At 39.8% G+C, this 19,453-nt stretch overlaps 1 protein-coding gene across 4 annotated transcripts in view; it reads right to left on the reverse strand.

The window, feature by feature from the left end:
• Positions 1–18,891, reverse strand: part of YEATS2 (YEATS domain containing 2) — a 112,536-nt gene extending 93,645 nt beyond the window's left edge. For 2 of the 4 annotated variants that reach the window (XM_053903597.1, XM_053903593.1), the window contains exon 1: positions 18,701–18,891. The gene's annotated coding sequence lies outside the window, so the exon portion shown is untranslated. Of the gene's footprint in view, positions 1–8,884; positions 8,993–18,507; positions 18,616–18,700 lie in introns of those variants that run through there. The other 2 variants (XM_053903594.1, XM_053903595.1) reach the window with 2 other exon arrangements.
• Positions 18,892–19,453: the final 562 nt, after the last annotated feature.

Genomic DNA, 19,453 nt, shown 5'->3' on the forward strand with positions numbered 1-19,453 from the left:
TAGCCACACTTCAAAGGCTTAGTACCACCTTGGCCTAGTGACTCCCTTACTGGGCAGCAAGGGCCTACTGATACAGTATACAGATAAAAAAAAACAGGTCTAGGGTGGTTACATGAGTTGCCTCATAGAGCACAATCCATGACACAGAAAAGAAAGAGCTCCCTGATTTCCAGACCTGTGTTCTACTGCTAATGGTTATTTACCTAACCAAAAGAAAAATACACAATATGTATTTATTGAGGCAATAAAAAGAGTGTGTTTTTTGTTTTTTGTTTATTTTACACAGAGAGTGTGAGCAGGGGAAAGGGGCAAAGGGAGAGAGAATTCCAAGCAGGCTCCACACTCGGCACAGAGCCTGACGTGGGACTCGATCCCACAGTGCTGGGATCACAATCTGAGCCAAAATCAAGAGTTGGATGCTCAACTGACTGAGCCATCCAGGTGCCTTGAGGTAATAAAAAGTTTCAAAATAAAATTAATAAAAATAAAATACTAACCCAAAAATTTTGACTCAGTTAAAATAGAAATAACAATTTAAAAGTTTCTTGGCTTAGGGGTGCCTGGCTGGCTCAGTCAGTGGAGCATTTAACTCTTAACCTCAGGGTTGTGGGTTTGAGCTCCACATTGGGTATAAAGATTACTTAAAAATATTTTCCTAAAAAAAAAAAAAAAAAAGTTTCTTAGCTTAGTCCAGTTCTTTCATCCATCCCAGAGACAGGCTTACTTGAATCAGATGGGAGAGAGACCCATTATGTAATGATATATACTTAAAACCTAGATCTAAGAGATCATTTTTCCTGTAATTGCTACCTTCTATAATATCACTAAGCTTAAAAATGTTCAAAAATCTTTAGCATTTATAAATATCCTGAATCAAGCCATTTAATGTTTGTTCACTATCATTACATAACTGCTTTAATTTAGCATATAAATGAATCTTTACTTTTATAGAGGCCCTGAATCCAACTATTATTTTCTGTTTTTAAGGTTTTTAGGGGCACATGGTGGTTCAGTTGGTTTAAGCCTCTGACTTCAGTTCAGGTCATGATCTCACAGTTCGTGAGCCCCACATCACGCTTTCTGCTGACAGCTCAGGGCCTGGAGCCTGCTTTGGATTCTGTGTCTCCCTCTATCTCTGCCCCTCCCCTGCTTGCACTCTGTCGCTATCTCAAAACACAAATAAACATTAACAAAATTAAAAAAAAAAAAAAGTTTATAAAAAGTGACACGTAATGGGGCACCTGGCTGGCTCAGATGGCAAAGCATGCGACTCTTGATTTCGGGGTTGTGAGTTCAAGCCCCACTTTGGGTGTAGAACTTACTAAGAAAAAATAAAACAAAATAATAATAATAAAACATTTCTTTGAAAAGTAAGAAGAAGGTCGCATTTGGTCTGCAACTAGTTTCAGACAACCTGAAAAAAATCTTGGGTCACTACATGAAGAATGCATTCTAGGGGCACCTGGGTGGCTCAGTCAGTTGAGTAGCCGACTTCGGCTCAGGTCACGATCCCGAGATTCTTGAGTTCGGGCCTCATGTCAGGCTCTGTGCTGATAGCTCAGAGCCTGGAGCCTGCTTCAGATTCTGTGTCTCCCTCCCTCCCTTGCTCATGTTCTCTCTCTCTCTAAAACGAATAAAAACATTAAAAAAATTTTTTTAGGGGCGCCTGGGTGGGGCTCAGTCGGTTAAGCGTCTGACTTCAGCTCAGGTCATGATCTCGCAGTTCGTGAGTCCAAGCCCCATGTCTGGCTCTGTGCTGACAGCTAGGAGCCTGGAGCCTACTTCAGATTCTGTGTCTTCCCCACCCTCTCTGCCCTTCCTCTGCCTGTGCACACACACACTCTCTCTCTCTCTCTTAAAAATAAATAAACATTAAAAAATTTTTAATAAAAAAAGAATACATTATAAAAAAAAGAATACATTCCTAAAAATCAATAAACCTCATTCCTTCTTCTTTAATGCAGATGGGAAAAAACACACCTCCTATTCTCCAATAAACCTAGAAGCAGAGACAGACACATCCCAGCAGATCTCCAAATCTGTTTCTGCACCACACCATTTCCTTGGTGACCACCTGTCTCCTACAGCTTGCCAGAGCCTTATGGGATCATTCTGTAAAGATGAGTGAGTCCAGCATCATCTTCACTCATCCATTCTATGGACTTCATAATCTGAATATTCTCCTCCTACTTCCCAAGAGTAATAGCAGCTCCTCCCCAGAAAGCCTGGGGATCCTTGAAGAAAACAATATTTTATTTCACCTTCACTTAAGCGATAAAGCAAAACTCTTTCACTTTTGCTCTAAAACTGGGGAAACAGAAGGGAAAAAAGAGAAGAATTTGTAGAGAGGTTGGGGTGGGTAAGGAAGAAACCACCAATGAGTTAACCTGTGCTGCCAAGGTTATTCATATTTCATGCAGCCCATGTAAGAAAGCTTTTCCTGTCATATTTGGGTATAAATTTGGGCCTCCAATAAACATGTTTAGGAAGATTTAGGTCCACACTGGGCACTTTTTAATAATTCAGGTCTGCTTCTGTCTAGCAAGAACAATACTAAAGTATACACATGCCACATTCAAGTATACACTAGCTAAGCTAGGCACAAGTGCTGAGGCATGCTCTCACCATGATGTAATAATACATGAATGGAATGTGTAACAAATGACCCATGGTCATATCAAGTTTTGGATTCTTGTCTGACTTTGAGATTTATGAAAAGAAAATTATGAACAGTTGCTAGGTATTATCAGATTCAACTTTGAAACAAAATGTCCTACTAATTTTCTCCGGTTTTGAATCAGATGAAACTGAAAAGAATAAGGAGATGGTAAATGTGAACTGGTAAAAAAAAATCTGTTACTGTTTATAATTTGACTTTGAGAAAAGATTTTCTCCATACCATGGGACCAACGCCAAACACAGAAACATAGAGAAACATACATAATGCTGATTCCTCTAATTTAGAATTTTTATCTCACTGAAACAGACTCATTATAAAAAGTGAACGTCTTTCCAGCGGGGAGGACCTCTCCATAAGAACATACTCCTCGCAAAGGACCTCCTCTACTCAGCACTCCTGGAAAAGAGGAAGCACAAGAAGCACCTGGTTCAGAGACCCAACTCCTATTTCATGGATGTGAAGTGCCAAGCATGCTACAAAATCACCATCCTCTTAGCCATGCACAAACAGTAGGTTTTGTGTGTTGGCTGCTCCATTGTCCTTTGCAAGCCTACAGGAGGAAGAGCAAGGCTATAGGAAGTTGCTCCTTCAGATGGAAGCAGCACTAAAAGCAGCCTGAACCAACATGAGTGGAACACTATCCCAATGATCACGTTTTGTTTTGTTCTTAAGTATGCTCTACACCCAGTGCAAAGCCCAATGCAGAGCTTGAACTCCCAACCGTGAGGTCATGACCTGAGCTGAGATCAAGAGTCAGAAATCTAGGGGTGCCTGGGTGGCTCAGTCACTTAAGCATCCACCTGTTGATTTCAGCTCAGGTCATGATCTTGAGGTTTGTGAGTTTGAGTCCCACGTCGGGCTCTGCACTGACAGTGCAGCTCCTGCTTGGGATTCTCTCTCTGCCCTTCCCATGTGTGTTTCTCTCTCTCTCTCTCTCTCCCTCTCTCTCTCTCTCTCTCTCTCAAAATAAATAAACCTTAAAAAAAGGTTCACCAAAAAAAAAAAAAAAAAAAGAGTCAGACACTTAACCGACTGAGCCACCCAGGTATCTCAGCAATAAACACATTTTGGAATAAAAAGGAAAAGGTAAACATTGTTGGGGCACCTGGCTGGCTCAGTTGGTAGAACATGTGACTCATGATCCTGGGGTTGAGTTCAAGCCCCTCATTGAGGGTAAAGCTTACATTTAAAAAAAAAAAAAAAAAAGTGGGGATCTAGGTGGCTCAATCGGTTAAGCATCCAACTCTTGATTTCAGCTCAAGTCATGATCTCAGGGTTCATGAGATCAAGCCCCACGTCAGGGTCTACACTGACAGCACAGAGACTGCTTGAGATTCTCTCTCTCTCCCTCTCTTTACCCCTCCCCCACTTCTACACACACACACTCTTTCAAAATAAACTTAAATATATATATACATATATATACACACACACACAAAGTAAATGTTGTCAATTTAAACTTAAAAAAAAAAAAATACACATTTTCCCCTACATACAATGTAAGAAAGCAAAACTACCCTACCATACCTGTTCAAATAACAAGTCTGAGTTCTTGAAAAAAGTTAAAGACCAAAAGCAAAACTAAACCTGGTAATGTTCTATCTTTAAATATGAAAGAAAAAATAATTTTAAAATGAAACTGTATAATTAAAAATACAATTATGTAATACAGTCACTAGAAATTCTTAGTAAAAGATCTTAGTTCTTATGTCAGAGTATACCCAGTCCTACAATCCTGTCTTGCAAATAATTTTACAAGATGTGGCCAATTCTGGGGAAAGGAGTGAAATCTTATAAATAAGGTCCTTGAAAAATATGCAATGTACTTTGTGAGGTATCTTCTCAATATAAACTTCTATGATCCTCATGCATTTGAAACTCATCAGAACCCTGAATTTTGTGCTCACTCAAGGCAACTTTTCGCATCTGATTTAAAAGGGGAGCCAGGGAGGAGCAGTACAATCATTTTCTACCTGATTCCATACAGACAGATGTTCCTAAGATGTTAATAATGACTTTATCATTCTTTGGCCCTATCCTTTCTAAATTCTTCATTTCAAACAAAATGTTTTCCCCTTTGTAAACAAGACAACCAACATTTCTTTATTAAATATCTGAAAGAGAGAATCTACAATCCATTCTTCTCTATTAGCCAAAGAAACATTTGAAAATGTCTGTAAAAAACAAAACAGGGAAAAAAAATTGGAGGGGCACCTGGCTGGCTCAATCAATACAGCATGCAACTTTTTTTTTTAATGTTTATTTATTTTTGGCAGAGAGAGACAGAGAATAAGCGGGGGAAGGGCAGAGAGAGAGGGAGACACAGAATCTGAAGCAGGCTCCAGGCTCTAAGCTGTCAGCACAGAGCCTGACACGGGGCTCAAACTCACAGACCGCGAGATCATGACCTGAGCCAAAGTCGGACGCTCAACTGACTGAGCCACCCAGGTGGCCCAATACAGCATGCAACTCTTAATCTTGGGGCTGTGATTTCAAGCCCCATGTTGGGCATATAGATTGCTTAAAAAAAAAAAAAAAAAAAAAAAAAAAAAAAAAAAAAAGGAGAATGGATAAGCAAATTGTGTATACCCAATGAACTCCTGATCTAAGCAAGAACAGAAATGAATCTCAAAATCATCTTGGCAAGTAAAAGAAGCCAGACACAAGAGTACATATGTGAATGATTCCACTTATACGAAGTTCTAGAACAAACTAATCTATGGTGAAAGAAAAGAGAGTAGCTGTTCAGGTGCTGGTGGTGGGGACTGACTGGGTGGAGTAATAAAGGAACTTCCTGGTGTAAGAGAAAATTTTTTATCTTAACAAGAGTATGGGTTGCATGGGCATAAGCAATGTGAAAATTCACCCAACTGTACACTTAAAATCTGTGCATTTCACTGTATATAAATTACAGCTCAATTTACAAAAGGGCTATAAAAATATTTATCTAATCATGTCATCCCCTGCTCAAAACCTTCCAGTGGCTTCCCACAACACTTAGAATAAAATCACATCCTTAACATGACCTACAAGATCTTTACATGAATTGGGCCCTACCTCCCTCACCATCCTTCACCATTAGCATCAAGACACACTGGTTTTCTTTCTGTTCCTCAAATACACCTCAATCTTTTCTTAGGGTTTTTGGTTTTGGTTTTGTTTGTTTTTTTTATTTTTTTATGTTTATTTTTAAGAGAGAGAGAGACAGAGAGAGACAGAGAGAGAGAGAGACACAGAGCATGAGGGGGGAGGGGCAGAGAGAGAGGGAGACACAGAATCTGAAGCAGGCTCCAGGCTCCACAGTGTCAGCACAGAGCCCAACACGGGGCTCAAACTCACCAATCATGAAATCACGACCTGAGCCTAAGTGGGACGCTTAACCAACTGAGCCACCCAGGCTTCTTTTTAAGTAAGCTCTACACCCAACATGGAGCTTGAACTCACAACCCTGAAATAATCATATGCTCTACTGACTGAGCCAGCCAGGTGCCCCTCCTTAGGGTTTTTGGACTTCAGGCTCCCTCTACCTGGAATGCTCTTTCCCCAGGTTAGCTTTACTAGATCTCAGGCTCAAATGCCCACCTTATCAAAGGCCTTCCTTAATCATACTATTCAACACAGCTTTCCCCATGTTCTCCTTCCAAAGTTCCTGGAAGCTCACAATAAATTATTTGCTAAATAAATAAAGGTATAACTTAAATATACGCCAAAATATGAATACCCAAGGGAACATACCTACCAGCCTTCAGTAACTTTTATCACTCTTGCCTAATACTTACAAATCTATTTGATAATGCTACATTTCCAAAGGTATTATAGCTAAATTTTAAAAATAAAGGGATGTGCAAATTTATTATACACAAGCACATCCAGATGAAGAGACAGCTGGCACGGCATGCTTAATAACAAATAGGATCATTTAAGGCAAAAAAAACATTTAATATAATAAAGATTATGTTACTACTAAAGGACACAATCACAAAAATGTCATAAACTAGACATCAAACATCAAAACATACAAAATAAACCTGAAGTACAAGGACAATTTAAGAAAAATCACAATTGTTACAAAATAATCTGAACATATGTCTCTCAGAAATTTAAAAGATCAAGAAAACAACAGATGAAAATACAGAGTATACAGATAATGCAATTTACAAGCCAGATTTAACAGCTACATACAGTTCTGAACACAACAGAGAATACTGTTAAAATATCTATAAAAATTCATTGAAATTAAATCATAAGATAGAACATAAAGAAAGTCACAATTATTACAAAACATGGAAATGTTATGGGGCACCTGGGTGGCTCAGTCAGTTGAGTGTCCGACTTCGGCTCAGGTCATGATCTCGCAGTTCATGAGTTCAAGCCCCACACCGGGCTCTGTGCTGACAGCTCAGAGCCTGGACTGCTTCAGATTCTGTGTCTCCCTCTCCCTCTGCCCCTTCCCCGCTCATGCTGTCTCTCAAAAATGAATAAATGTTAAAAACATAGAAATGTTACAGCCATATTCTCTGATCCTAACAAAATTAAATAGGAAATCATTAACAAGAACTCACTATGATATGGAGAACAAGATACTCTTCTAAGTTTGTTTATTTTTTGAGAGAGAGAGAGAGAGCGAGAATGAGTGAGCGCACAATCAGGAGAGGGACAGAGAGAGGGAAAGAGAGAATCCTAAGTAGGCTCCGTGCTGCCAGCACAGAGCCCAGTGTGGGGCATGAACTCACAAATCATGAGATCATGACTTGATCTGAACCCAAGAGTCGGATGCTTAACCAACTCAGCCACCCAGGTGCCCCAACAAGATACTCTTCTAAATAACTCATGGCTCAAAGAGAAAATTAAAATAAGAGTATTTTAAAATTAGCAACAAAGAGAACATAACATTTCTAAACCTAAGAAGATGTGGTCAAAGGCATCAGCAGCGAAAAATGACAGACCAGTTTTCATTTGTGAACACAGACACAAATCCAATCCAGCAGGGTATTTAAAAAATAGAAAAATAACTAGACTTATTTTTTTTTTTTTTTAACGTTTGAGAGAGAGTGCACATGCACACCCACATGAGCCAGGGGTTGGGGCAGAGAGAGGGAGAGAGACAATCCCAAACAGGTTCCACGCTATCAGTGTAGAGCCCAAGGCAGGGCTGGATCTCATGAACCTGTGAGATCATGACCTGAGCCAAAATCAAAAGTGAGAGGCTTAGCTGAGCTACCCAGGCACCCCTAGAAGCTTTCATTACCAGCAATAAACAAAGTATTTAGGAGATTCAGAAGCAAGGTGATTTGCAATGCACATGTCTAATGTTGAATCTTTAGGAATATATTAATGCCACTAACTTTCAGTAATCCAAATATATATGATCCATTTCATAAATTATATATTGGGAATTAAATATAGCAGCTTTTAGGAGGACCTGGGTGGCTCAGTCAGTTGAACACCCAACTCCTGACTTTGGCTCAGGTCATGATCCCAGGGTTGTGGGATAGAGCACCTCATCAGGCTCTGCACTGAGCATGGAGCCTGCTTAAGATTCTAAAATTTAAAAAAAAAAAAAAAAAAAAAAAAAAGGCTATACTGAGAAAAATCATTTGCATAAAGAAGTCTTATCAAAAAAATCAAAATAAAGGGGCATCTGGCTGGCTCAGTTAGAAGAGCGTGCAACTCATATCTTGGGGTCATGAGTTCGATCCCCATGTTGGGTGCTAAAAAAATAAACTTAAAAATCAAAATATATTTCAATGTCAACTTAAATTTTTTCTTCTGAAGATTAGTCATAGAACTGTCATCTCTCACTGACAAAGGTAACTGAAAATATACACAAATAATTTTCTCCCCAAAATCATGCTTTTTTTTTTTTTTTCACAATACAAGGAATCTGAAGTAGCTTATACGAAAGACTCAGATCAAGGGAAATCTAAAAGGGAGAAGATTCAGTTCTGATTTTAAGTTGGTACTGACAAAAATTCTGTACCCTAATTGTTCTAAGATCTTTTACACAAGACCATTTGAATACACTCTCATTTCTTGGTCAACATAATTACTGTTTCTTCAACTCATCTGGTATGGGGGCAGGGGGGGAAGGTCTTTTAAGTAAAAACGATCACAATTTTACACTGGACCAGAATGGTGGGGAGCTGATGGGAGGTCAGTTCATCGCATCATACTGACATGGGCTATTCCCAGTATAAGGGTCACCTGGCTGGCTCAGTGAGTTAAGCATCTGACTCTTGATCTCAGTTCAGGTCTTGATTTCAGGATAATGAGTTCAAGCGCTGTGCTGGGCTCTCACACTGGGCACGAAGCCTATTTAAAAAAAAGAAAAGAAAAAGAAAAAAAGTCCCTGGAACATGATCTTGTGTCCAGGGGTATCTCCCAGTATGACATGTAAAGAGCTGAGCAAAATGGAAAAGCTAGAAAGCTGAGCTCAAAAAAAATTATATTATTTAAGTATTATATATTTCCAGGTCAAAAACACATACTTTCCATTTATAAATGAAATTGCTAAAGACCATGTAAGTTGCTATAAAGGTCAGCCCCAGGATTCATGCAGGCCAATACTTGGTCTCCAATGTGCAAAGCAACGTGAAAGAAAATCTAGAATAAAACAACTATTCTAAATTATCCATGCCACTGCTTCTATCCATTAGTGCAACAACTGGATAGCTGGCCTTAGGAAGCTTTACCCTTCCTTTACTCCAGGACTTCAACATACACTTTCTCTGGACAGAGTGACCTACATGAACTGTTTAAAGGTTTTGAGATACTTAAAGCAAATTCTTAAGTTGACAGAAGGGAGACACCATATAGGGGTACCTGGTTGGCCCAGTTGGAGAAGCATGTAACTCGTGATCTCAGAGTCATGGGTTCGAGTACACAGTTGGTTGGAGACTGCTTGAATACATAAACTTAAAAAAAAAAAAAAAAGAGAGAGAAAGAAACAAGGGAGGGTACATAACCTTCCAATGACTTCCCTGGTGTCACTTTCAGACAAAGATCACTGGAATAGTCTGAAATGATAGCTGATTTCATATGAGAATCCTGTTTCAATTGTGAAGCCCTAAAAGTTTTTTTTCCAAAAGAAGCAAAAGGAAACAAAGCTGGTCTACAATTCCAGGTTGAAAAAGGAAGGAACTGGACCAGATCAAGATTATGTCAAACTCTTGGACACAGTCACTGAGAATACATAAACTGAGCCAAATCTTGCACACTTCACTAAGTAGGGATTTTTCACTGGAGTTTTCAAATGGACAACGACAACACATTCTATGGGGATAAGTCTCATGCTTTTCCATGTGAAGCTGAGATTCTTAAAAGGAAACAAGCAACTTAAAAAGGGGACATTTTTTAGAAAATGGTTTTTTCTTTAAATCAACACTCTCTAGTCTAAAAAACTATCTATTTATAAAAATCTACCTACTGATAAAAATTTTCTGGAACCAGATATAATGATGGCTGCACAACTTTGTGAATCTACTAAAAGAAAAAACACAGAGTTTTACACTTTAAAGAGTGAATTTTACAGTATGTGAATTAGATCTCAAAAGTCATTATAAAAAATAACAATGATGGGGGCGCCTGGGTGGCTCAGTCGGTTGAGCGGCCGACTTCGGCTCAGGTCATGATCTCACGGTCCGTGAGTTCGAGCCCCGCGTCGGGCTCTGTGCTGCCAGCTCAGAGCCTGGAGCCTGCTTCCGATTCTGTGTCTCCCTCTCTCTCTGCCCCTCCCCCGTTCATGCTCTGTCTCCCTCTGTCTCAAAAATAAATAAACGTTAAAAAAAATTAAAAAAAAAAAAAATAAATAACAATGATGGCATACCTCACTGGCTCAGTCAGTGGAGCATACAATTCTTGATATTGGAATTGTAGGTTCAAGCCCCACAATGGGTGTAGAAATTACTTAAAAAAAATAAAATCTTGGGGCACCTGGGTGGCTCAGTCGGTTAAGCGTCCGGCTTCGGCTCAGGTCATGATCTCATGGTTTATGGGTTCCAGCCCGGTGTGGGGCTCTGTGCTGACAGCTTGGAGCCTGGAGCCTGGAGCCTGCTTCAGATTCTGTGTCTCATTCTCTCTCTGTCCTGCCCCCACTTGTGCTCTAGTCTCTGTCTCTCAAAAAATAAATAAATGTAAAAAAAAAAATTAAAAAATAAAATCTTAAAAAAGACAAACCCAATATATATTAACCTTAAACAAAAATCTATTTACAGATTATCCTTCCCCAAGTACATGAGTGCATGCTATATGTGCATTTACAAAGGGGCAGAGCCATCAGTTGGGTAATCAACATTAGGAAGACTCACATCATGCATTAGGAAGCTCCCCTGCTCACACACACACTCTCCGTCTCTCAAAATAAACAAATAAACATTTAAAAAAGAAAATTTGTGGGATGATACATGTTTACTATCTTGATTGTGGTGATGGTTTCACAGGTGTATAAATAAGTTGAAACTTCCCAAATTACACATTTTGTGCAGTCTGTAGATGCCAATTGTACCTCAATGACACTTTAAAAACCTACAACTTTCGAATATAGTCAGCCAGAAACACATATAAAGTATAAACAATGAGATCCCTCATTCACTGTGGGTGGAAATGTAAAATGGTGCAGCTGCTGTGGAAAAGTTTGGCAGCTCCTGAAGAAGTTAAACAGAACTGGGGTGTCTGGCAGGCTCACCTGGAAGGACATGCAACTCTTGATTTCAGGTCACGAGTTTGAGCCCCACATCAGGTGTAGAGATAACTCAAAACAAAAACAATAAAACCTACACTTAAAAAAAAAAAAAGTGGGGTGCCTTGGTGGCTCAGTCAGTCAGATGTCCACTCTTGATTTCAGCTCAGGTCATCTCATGGTTCATGAGTTCCAGCCCCACATGGGGCTCCATGCCCTGCTTGGGATTCTCCCTGCTCCTCCTGCTCTCTCTCTCTAAAAATAAATAAACTTAAAAAAAAAATTTTTTTTAAGTTAAACGGATTTACTATATGACCTAGCAACTCCATTCTTAGGTATATATCCAAGAGAACTGGAAACACATGTTCACACAAAAAGTTACACCTAAATGTTCATAATAGCATTATTCACAATAGTGAAAAAGTATAAACAACCCAATATCCATGGATTGATGCCTGGACAAACATAATGGGGTATATTCAGACAGGAGAGTATTACTAAGCAAAATAATGAGGTACTGACACATGCTATATCACAGACAGACTGAATGTATCATGTTAAGTGAAAGAAGCCAGATACTAAAGGCAATGTGTTATATGATTCTATTTATATGAAATGTACAGAAACAGGCAAATCCATAGACTCAGTGTGGTTGCCAGGGGATGAGGGGAGAGGGAACAAGGACTGGCTGCTAATAGGTACAGGGTTTCTTTCTGGGGTGATGGAAATACTTTGGAATTAGATGGTAGTAATGGTTGCACAACCTTGTAAATATACTAAAAACCATTAAATTATACACTTTAAAATGGTGAATTTTACATTAAGTGAATATGTCAATTTTAAAAAATATACGTACCCTGAAACTAATTTTTTATAAACAAAATAGAGAACAATCACCAATGTATTCATTAACTCAATGACTAAAAACATACAAATCAAGAGGAACTCCCCTTGGCATTCTCCTCACCCTCAGCCTTTACTACCAACACATAACACATCTCCCCCATCCCCATGCACCCCCACAGTTCATTCTTCAGATAAACAGAATAAACAATCCTTGGCTGGAGAACTAGTTCCACCTCTCTTTGTCTGCAGTCATCAAAGTTCGCATGCCTGAACATCTCACAATTACCTTTCAATGGATTCATATTTCACCTCTACCTTCTCTCTTGCTTACTGAAATGCTATTCAACTTTCAAGAAATCCAATTAAATTCCAACTCATCCATGAAATGCACTCCAGCCTTCAGAAACTTTTTTTTCCTAACTCCCACAAAACAGATGTTACAGACACAATTTGCTTCATAAGCCTTGTTTTCTGAGGGAAAAATGTACTGACCTTCACCCACCACTTGGTAGCAGTGTGGAAAACAGGATAAAAGGGAGCCAGGATTAAAGGTAGGGAGATGGGGGTGAATTTAAGGATTGGCAGTGAAAATTCAAATAAAAATCTCTGGTTAAACAAGAAGAGAATCCTCTTTCTGAGAAATCTATCCTAAGAAACTGCTCTCAATTTACTCTCATATGTGAGCTGCACTTACAGATCTATAGTTTAAGTGTTAGTTCTCCTCTTCCTGTATATTTTATAATAAAAAATTGGTAGTAGTCGATGGCAAATTATAGTGCATCCAATGAATGAATACGAAGGGTTTTTAATATGGAGGGATATGATCTTATATGTAAAAACCCTAAATATTCCACGAAAAAAAACTGTAATAAATTAATTCAGCAAAATATCAGGATACTAAGTCAACACACAAAAATCAGCTGCATTTCTATACTAAAAAATCTGCAAAGTAAATTACAGAAACAATTCCATTTATAACAGCATCAAAATGAATAAAATACAGTTGACCCTTGAACAATGCAGGCATTGGGGGCACCAACCCCCACACAGTCAAATCCATGTATAACTTTTGACTCCCCCAAAACTTAACTACTAACAGCCAACTGTTGACCAGAAGCCTTACCGATAACATTAACAATTAACAAATATTTTGTATATTATAAGCATTATATGCTGTATTCTCACAATAAAATAAACTAGAGAAAAAACTAAGAAAATCATGAAGAGAAAACACATTTACAGTATTATACTGTATCCAAAGAAGTCCACATATAAGTGGATCTGCACAATTCAAACCCATGTTGTTCAAGAGCCAACTGTACTTAGGAATTAACCAAGGAAGTCAAAGAGTAATACAATGAAAACTACAAAACATTGCTGAAAGAAATTAAATACAACATAACTGAATGGAAACATATCTCATGTTTACGGATTGAAAAATACTGTTTAAAACTCAGTACTACCCAAAGCCATCTACAGATTCAATGCAATCCCTATCACAATCCCAATGACATTTTCCGCAGAAATAGAAAAACCCATCTTGAAATTCATATGGAATTTCAAGGGACCCTGACCAAAACAATCTTGAACAAAACTGAAGAAGTCACTCCTGATTTCAAAACTTACTAGAAGCTACAGTAATCAAAACAGTTTGGTACTGCCGTAAACAGAAATAAACAGACCAATGGAGAAGAGAGCCCAGAAACAAAGCCTTGCATATATGGTCAAATGATTTTTGACAAGCGTACCAAGACCATTCTATGGAGAAAGAATAGTCTTTTCCACAAATGGTGCTGGGAAAACTGAATATCTACACGTGAAAGAATGAAGTCAGACCCTTAACAACATACAAAAATTAACTCAGAATGGATCAAAGGTTTAAATATAAGACTTAAAACAACAGAACTATTAAAAGCTTCACAACATTGGATTGGCAAAGATTTCTTAGATATGACACCAAAAGCACAGGTAAAAAAAAAAAAAAAAAAAAAAAGACAAACTGAGCTTCATGAAAATTTAAAAATTTTGTGCATCAAAAGACACTATCAACAGAGTAAAAAGACAATTCACAAAAAGCTAAAATATTTGCAAATCATACATTCAATAAGGGATCAATATCCAGAATATATAGAGAGAACTCCTAAAACTCAAAGCAACAAAAACTTGACTTAAAATAGACAAAAGATTTGAATAAACATTTCTCCAAAGGTATACAAGTGCCCAATAAGCACATGAAAAGATGCTCAACATCACTAATATTAGGGAAAAAAGTACAAATCAAAACCTCAGTGAGATTATTACCTCACACCCATTAGGATGGCTATCAAAAACAAACAACAACAACAACAACAACAAAAAAAACAAACCCAGAAAACAAATGTCAGCAAGAATGTGAAGAAACTGGAACCCTTGTACAGTGTTGGTGGGAATATATGAATATACGTGCAAGCCACTATGGAAAACAGTGTGGCAGTTCGACAAAAAAACTAACAATAGCATTACTGTATGATCCAACAATTCCACCCCTGGGTATATACAAACCAAAAGAACTAAAAGCAGGACCTTGAAGAGGTATCTGTATACCCATGTTCTTAGCAGCATTATTTATAAGAGCCAAAACATGGAAGCAACCCAAGTGTTCATCGACAGATGAATGGGGAAATAAAATGGGATATATACATACACTGGAATATTATTCAGCCTTAAAAAAGGAAAGTTCTTTACTAAAAGAAAAACACTGATTCAAAGGGAAACACATGCCCCTATGTTTATAGAAGAATTATTTATAATAGCCAAGATATGGAAGCAGCCCATGTCCACTGATGAATGAAGAAAATGTGATATATATATAAACACAATGGAATATTATTCAGCCATAAAAAAGAATAAAATCTTTCCATTTGCAAGGACATGGATGGACCTGGAGGTTATTATGCTAAGTGAAATAAGCCAAAGAAAGGCAAATACCTATGATTTCACTCATTTGAAACTGTTAAGAAACAAATGAGCAAAGGGGAAGAGAGGAAGAGAGAGACAAACCAAGAAACAGACCCTTAACTATACAGAACAAACTGATGGTTACCAGAGGGGAGGAGGTGAGGGGATGAGTGAAGTAGGTGTTAGGGATTAAGGAGTCACTAGTCCTGATGAGCACGGTGATGTATGGAATTGTTGAATCACTATATCCTACACCTGAAACTAATATAACACTGTATGTCAACTGGAATAAAAATTAGTTAAAATAGGGGAACCTGAATGGCCTCAGTCAGTTAAGTGGCCAGCTCTTGATCTCAGGGGTCCTGAGTTCAGCCCCATATTGGGCTCCAATGCTGGGCATGGAGGCTACTTAAAAAAATAAAAATGATTTAATTAATTAAAATATGTAATTTTTTTTTAAAGGAAGGAAATTCTGACACCTGCTACAACATGGATGAATCTTGAGGGCATTACGCTAAGTGAAATAAACCCATCAGAAAAAGACAAATACTGTATGATTCTACTTACATGAGGTACTTATGGCGGCTGCTATAGGGACTAGAAGAAAGGAGGAATGGGGAGTTATTGTTTAATGGGTATAGATTTTCAGTGTTACAAGATGAAAAGAGTGGTGGAGATGGATGGTGGTGATAGTTGCACACTGTTACAAATGGATTTAATACCACTGAACTGCACACTTAAAAATGGTTAAGGTAGTAAATTTTAGGCTATGTGTATTTTACAATTGAAAAAAAAAAGCATATATAGAAGTTAACCATGTATTAACTTGGGATCAGACATGTGTCTCCTGATGGAGCATATATAATAAACTCATTTATTCCCAGAAAGGAAAAATACTTAAGGGGGGAAATTCTGCAAGCTCTACGTAAAACTACATGTTTTCAATATCTAAAAGAACTCTTGACAATCAATTCCCAAAAGTGATAAACACAAAAAGATACACACAGGACAGAAACAGAAATTCACCAATGACCAATATATGTGAAAAAATTTTCAAACACACTAGTAATCAAGGAATGAAATACTAAACAAGACACCATTTTTCACCTATCAAATTTAGTTGTGGAGCAGATGGAAATAAGGCATGTTGAAGAAGGCCCAGGTTTTTGTAATTCACACTCATTTTCACTTACTCAAGCCGCAATCAATTATTCCAATCTAGTTTCCATCTCCCACTTCTAGAACACTGGATAATAATACCAATGACAAAGGGGGGGTGTGGGTGGCTCAGTCGGTTGAACATATCTGACTTCAGCTCAGGTCATGATCTTGCGGTTTGTCAGTTCCAGCCCCACACCGGGCTCACTGCTGTCAGTGCAGAGCCAGCTTGGGATCCTGTCTCCCTCTCTTTGACCGTCCCCCGCTTGCATATGCATACTCTCTCTCTCAAAAACAAACAAACGTTTAAAAAATAATAATAATACCAATGACCAGGGGTGCCTGGCTGGTTCAGTCAGTGAAGCATGAGACTCTTGATCTCTGGGTTGTGAGTCAAGCCCCATGCTGAGTGTGGAGATTACTTAAAAATTAAAAAAAAAAAAAAAAAAGTAATACCAGTGACCAAACCAACAACCTCCAAAACCAATTAAACATCTCAGAAGAAAGGATGGACCAATTCTCTTGTCTTCTGTGAACTTATTTTTCTTGGTTTCCATCACACCGGTCTTTTGCTCCCCTACCTACCTCCCCCCCCACCACCACCTACCTCACTGGCTATTTCTTCTGTCCTGTGTTCAATCTTCTTCCTCTACTACATCTTGAAGTATTGGGGGGGACCAAGTGCCAATTTTCACTTCTCTATCTATACTTTTTACCTTGGTGATCTCATACAGTCTATACCTTTCGATATCATCTATGTACTGAGTACTCCAAATTTTTATCTAACAGCTCTTGGCTCTCTCTTCCATGAGATCCAAACCTGTTCACCCAATTGCTTCCTCAACTACCAACTTCACAACTGATAAGCATCTCACATTTAATACACCCAAAACAGATCTCATGATTCTTCCCACCTCAAACTTCTGTTCCATTCTTCTCCCTCTCAGTAAATGCCACCATTTACTCATAGTTGCTCAAAACAAATACCAAAAAGCAAAGAATTCTCGGGGAATGCAGCTGGCTCAGTGAGTAGTTGGTACAGCATGCGACTCGATCTCTCAGGCTCATGAGTTCAAGCCCCACGTAGGGCACAGAGTTTACTTAATTAAAAAATAGATATATATTTTTTAAAAAGCAAAGAATTCTCCCATTCCCTCATCAATCCACTTCCAAGTCTTGTTCATTCTACCTCCAAAATATTTTTAAATCTTTCTACTCTTCATCCCTGCCATGGACCTAGTCCAAGGTACTGCAAACAGCATCCTAACTGATCTCCCAGCTCCCCACTCTTGCCCTCTTTCTCCACATAGCAGTCAGATTATGCTACCTGCCTTCTTAAAACCTTCAAAGGATTCCTACGAAAACTAAATTCCTAATCAGGGCATTATCTGCTCCTATCTTTGAAAGAATATACACAACCAAAAATATACAATAACATCTCTAGGCAGTAGAACTATGAATACTCTTCCTCATTTCGCTTGTATTTTTAAACTTTTCTATGATGAATACTTGCTTATTAAGAGGAAACGATATTGTTGAATACTGTGTATTACATCGCATTTTTACACCTTAAGGAAAAAAGAAAATGGAAAATTGTAGGTAAACTCTAACTGTAACTGTTATAAGCTTAGATGAAAATACTAGCAAACATAAACACTGTAAGAATGATGTGTCAGGGCTATGGGATTATCGGTGATATTTTCCTCCTCTACTTTCTATTTTATAACATAATTACACTCACAACAGAAAAAAAGATTATGAGATAAACCTCATTCATTGTCTTCTGCAATCTGGCCACAACCCACCGAACCAGTCTTTCTTCCAACTACTCACTTTCCCAAGCTTTCCACTCTAACCTCGCACTGTCTCACACATCTGGTGCTTTAACTCGGGCATATCCCTGGAAGATCCTCCAACCTTTTTAAATCCCACTCATCCTTCACAGGGGAGGGGGGCGGTAAGGATGGCGACAGGTTGGAGGTAGATTTCACCGTTCTTGTTGGTAAATCCACAACTTGCTGGTACCGGAGCCAAATCTCATTTCCGATCCCATCACAGGCCACCAAGCTTAACATCCTGAAAGCTCCGGCCACTGGGGCCCAAGGGACCCCCATCCCCGCAGAGAGCACTGTGCCCCTTAGAAAAGGACCCCCCACACAGCCAAATTCCAGGTTGCCGCTTCGAAGACTCCTCCGACAGACACACTCACCGCGGAACCAGCCCGCCCCTCCGGTCCTCTTCTATCCGCAGTCACTCGCTCCCCCCTCCGCTCCGCCCGGGACCGCGCGGCCACCCGGGTGGGGGAGGGGAGCGCACGTGCCCGCGCCGCCCCCGCCCAGACAATGCCCGGGAGAGCGGAGCGCGCGCCCGGCCGGCCGGAACCCGCTCCCGCCAACACTCACCCTTGCCGGGTCTCCCGCCGAAGCGCAGGGCCCGCTGGGCGCCGCGAGAGGACACGAGGAAGGTGCGAAAGCGGGCGAAGCTCCGCGGAGCCGCCCCGCCACGAGGCCCCAGCGACCCCAGAGCCCGCGGAAGCACAAGGCTCGGCGGAGCCCGCCCGTCCCTCCCTTTCGGCCCCGCACGTCAGCAGCAGGGGCGGGGCGGGACGCGCGCGGCGGCGGCGGCGCGCGCGCGCGCGCGGCCCCGGGGGCGGAACTTGCAGAGATGTGGGCGGGGCCAGGACTCCAGCTGGTGCTGGGGCCGAGGCTGGCCGGGCTGGAGCTGTGGTTGGCGGTGGCCCAGACTCTGATCCCGGCCGGTGCTGCCGCACTGCCTGGGGAGTATGGATGTTGGTTCTGGCAAAGGCACCATCATCATTTATCATTTTCCATCCTAGAAGACGGCAAGTTCCAGCCTCAAGTTTGACAGAATATTCCTTCTGCCGGCATATGTGAAGCTTCTACAGTAGTAACAGTAGCTATGATTTGTGTATGTGTATCATCTTGTACCAAGCTTTGTGCTAGGTTCTAGGGATACAAATAACAATAGTTATTACTAACCTATGATACAGATGCAGAAATTGGGGCTCCAAAAGGTTGGGATTTAACTAGTTTACACAACTAGTGAGTGACAATCCATCAAGTCCAGTTTACCTGCTAAATATCTTTTGAGCCCACCTTTTTCTTTCTCCCTATACCGCCCTACCCCAGACCCCA

This window comes from Panthera pardus, unplaced genomic scaffold (assembly GCF_024362965.1).
Source record: "Panthera pardus isolate Hobbes unplaced genomic scaffold, ASM2436296v1 HiC_scaffold_16, whole genome shotgun sequence".
Classification (NCBI taxonomy): Eukaryota; Metazoa; Chordata; class Mammalia; order Carnivora; family Felidae; genus Panthera; species Panthera pardus.